Source organism: Eumetopias jubatus, unplaced genomic scaffold (genome assembly GCF_037043125.1).
Source record: "Eumetopias jubatus isolate StellerSeaLion01/CBP00866 unplaced genomic scaffold, mEumJub1_p1.0 scaffold_9, whole genome shotgun sequence".
Taxonomy (NCBI): Eukaryota; Metazoa; Chordata; class Mammalia; order Carnivora; family Otariidae; genus Eumetopias; species Eumetopias jubatus.
The window spans coordinates 60,635,464-60,639,331 of NW_028274815.1; the positions used below are offsets into that span (position 1 = coordinate 60,635,464).

At 39.5% G+C, this 3,868-nt stretch overlaps 1 pseudogene; it reads right to left on the reverse strand.

Moving 5' to 3' along the window:
* Nucleotides 1-1,664: 1,664 nt before the first annotated feature.
* Nucleotides 1,665-1,765, reverse strand: LOC114198327 (U6 spliceosomal RNA; annotated as a pseudogene).
* Nucleotides 1,766-3,868: the final 2,103 nt, after the last annotated feature.

A 3,868-nucleotide genomic window follows, 5' to 3' on the forward strand; every position in this document is an offset into this window, starting at 1 on the left:
TAGGTCTCCAGAGCCTCAACCTACATCTTTTCCTGCTACCCCCACTCTATTCCAAGCACATTAAACTTGCACTTGTCTTTTCCAGAAAGAGCTGCATCCTCTTATCTCCAGTGCTTTGGTTATGTTGTCCCTCCTTCCTGGAACATTGTCATCCCAGCCGTGTGAAGAGCTCCTAGTTCAGCTTTCAGCCTAAAATGTTATTTTCTTGGGAGAGTCTTCTCTTGACCTCTCTTTCTGCTACCCAAAGTGTAGATTAGGGGTTTCTTCTCTGAATTTCTATTGGACCCCATGCTCCCCCTAGCATAGCAGCTTATTCTGTGACGCATCTTATCTATACCCCCCCTAAACTCGGTAGGAACATAGTTACTATCACCAGCTTTTAGTGCGGTATCTAAGGGCACAAAGTGTATGCTTAATAAATACTGATGAATAAATGAACATTTTCAATAAAATTAGCATCACCTACTCCACAAACTCAAATACAAATATACTCACGATACTCAAATACAAATATATTCACAATACTTTTAATTTTCTAAACAATTGCTTAATTCTCATAAGCCCTTTTAGCAGAAAGCCCATTATTTCCCACTGTCGAAAACTCCCCCATACATTGCCCAGAAACACCAAGAAATAACTTATTCAGTCTATAAAGGGTTCTGTTCTCTTCTTAATTTGAGCGTGATCATTGGCTAATGCCGTAGTTTCTCATTACCTCACATTGTCCATTTCGGAGACTGGTCCCACTCAATCCAAAAGACAACGCTTGTCCACTGCTTATGGATGATGGCTTTGCTTGTCTATATCCATGCTGGGAGGAAAAGCCCTTTGAGGGATGACGAGCTAAGCTTGCCAAGGATGTTCCACAATTGGCCTTGTAGCCAAGGACCCAGCCACAGCTGATCACACACAGCCCTGAGGGGCTGGGTCAGGATAGTAATAGTATATCAGGATTCCAGAACCCCATTTCTTCATTTTTCTCCCGTGAGGACCAATTCCCAAAACATGAGGCAGGTTTTGTTCTGTTTATATCAAAACAGAAAAAGTCTTTGAGTACAAGCAGAATCCATGTCCTTCTAAATAAGGCTTCCTGAGGGTTTCAGAGGGGAGGGGGTGGTGGGATGGGTGAGCCCAGGTGATGGGTATTAAGGAGGGCACGTACTGCATGGAGCATGGGTGCTATACACAAACAATGAATCATGGAGCACTACCTCAAAAACTGATGATGTACTGTATAGTGACTAACATAATAAATAAAATTTAAAAATATATAAAAATAAATAAATAAATAAATAAGGCTTTCCTCTGTCAATCTCTATCCTAGCCTGTGCTGTGAAAGAAAGGAAAAATACAAATTTGATCTTTAACAGAGTACTTTTCTGGTGGGGCACCCTAGTTTGTCAAGAAAGAAGAAACTGGCTTTTATTATTTTTAAAAATTGTAAAATAGGGGTGCCTGAGTGGCTCAGTCGGTTAAGCATCTGCCTTCAGCTCAGGTCATGATCTTGGGGTCGTGGGATCGAGTCCAACCTCAGGCTCCCTGCTCAGTGGGGAACCTCCTTCTCCCCCCGCCACCCAGGCCCATCCCCTTCATGCTCTCTCTCTCAAATAAAATCTTTTTTAAAAAAATAAGTAAAATAAAATTGTGGCAAAAAGTACATAACAAAAAATATGGACTGCATCATAAATGATGTCATTCTCACACAGGGGTCATGCTAATCTTCTCTATACAGTTCCAATTTTAACACAAGCATGCCAAAGTGAGCACAATATGTAAAGACCTCTTGTGTATGTGGGGTTTTTTTTGTTTTTTGCCTGGCATAATGATTTTGTTATTCACTCCTATTATTGCATGTTCAAGATATTTTAAATCTATTTTTAAAGAAAATTATGTTTCTAGACTGGATAATTTTTTTATTTTTATTTTTTAAAGATTTTATTTATTTGACAGAGAGAGACACAGCGAGAGAGGGAACACAAGCAGGGAGAGTGAAAGAGGGAGAAGCAGGCTTCCTGCGGAGCAGGGAGCCCGATGTGGGGCTCGATCCCAGGACCCTAGGATCATGACCTGAGCCGAAGGCAGACGCTTAACAACTGAGCCACCCAGGCGCCCCTAGACTGGACAATGTTTTTAATATCACTATTCATATATTAAAAAGTTAAATAGGAGCACCTGTGTGGCTCAGTCAGTTGTGTCCGACTCTTGATTTTGGTTCAGATCATGATCTCAGGGTTGTGAGATTGAGCCCTGTGTCAGGCTTCCTGCTGAGCGTGGAGCCTCTTTAAGATTCTCCTTCCCTCTCCCTCTGCCCCTTCCCTCCCACTCCTGCTCGCACTCTCTCTAAAAAAAAATTTAAAAAAAAATTAAATAAACAAGTAATTTCTTGATTTTATGTGGTGTCTGTTTATTGGCCAAAAAAAGTGTCCCTTATTATTATTTTCAGAATCAATTGATTTCATAAGGAGGAATGTAATGGTGACCCATATAAAGATGGTATCAGAACAGGGCAGCAGGTAATGGCAACCCAGGACAGCATTGGTGAGGGTGGCAGGGGCAAGCTGGTGGGGTCAGGGGATTGGCTTATACAGGGAATTCAGAAATAAGTAAATATATTTCAGAGAATGGTAGCCATATTTCTCACTGACTGGGAAGGAAGATATAAAAACAAAAAGGGAGAAAGTTAGAATGAATCCTGCAGTATTGAACTGGATTTGGAATTACCAATATGAATTAATAGTTTACAATATAGGTGGATAGTGATGCAGATAATTACAGAAGTAAAGTAAAGCTATACTTCCTAGCTCTGTCCACAGAGTGAGCCTGGATGCAGAAACATCAAGGTAAAATGAGCACATCTAGACTATGATACTGGTTTCTAAATACCACTCTCCATTAAAAGGAACCAGTGTTCCTTGAATAAATAGCTGATTCCAGAGGGGGATGGGGAAAATACAAGTTGAGCTTAGAACTTCTTGTTCAGGAAATATGGAAGTCCTCAAACCAAACCAAACCAAACCAAACAAACAAAAAAAACCAATGAGGCATGTCAAGAAGACATAGCTTGAAGGGGTTCCCACTGGCCAAATCTGAGATAATTATAATATTACAATAATATTTACACATTATAACTCATTGAATTAAATAGAATTTGTGATATAAACAAATGAATAAAATACGGGGAGAAGAGACAGCTTTTTCTTACAGTAGAACAGCATTAGAAAAAACCCATTTGGCAACTATCATGGTAATAATTAATTCAAGAATCATCAATGGATTCCAATACCAATAAATAAAAATCAGATGAGGAACTAGATATTTGTATAGTTTCAAAGTTTCTCCACATAAAATACTTACTAATTACAAAGATGAAAACTTCACAATGGAGAAAATTAGAAGACATCATTTTAATCAAATGATCACCACCAACAATGTATAAATTTAACACCACCAACAATGTACAAGTTGACACTGTGTGCCACTCAATAGGATATGAGGATTTCTTGAATGAATCCAAATATGAAGGGCATTTTACCAAATGACTGTCTTATAATCTTCAAATATGTCAAAGTGATTCCTTCTCTGAGGAGAACAGACACTCTGCAGGAAGTTGCGGAGGAATGGCAGGGTTTGGTTCAGTGACAGCTTCATGTAGGGATATGGGGGGGCTGGGGTGTGGGGCTCTGGCTGCCCACCAAGAATCTCATCCGTCTTTCATGAAAAAAAAGTCAAGATCATGAAACTCAAAGACTCAGAAACCATCCCAGATTGAAACAAACTGGAGAGACATGACAACTAGGTGCAAGGCATGATCCTAGATTAGATCCTTTGCAGGTAATATAAAAGACATAATTGGAACAATTCACAAAAC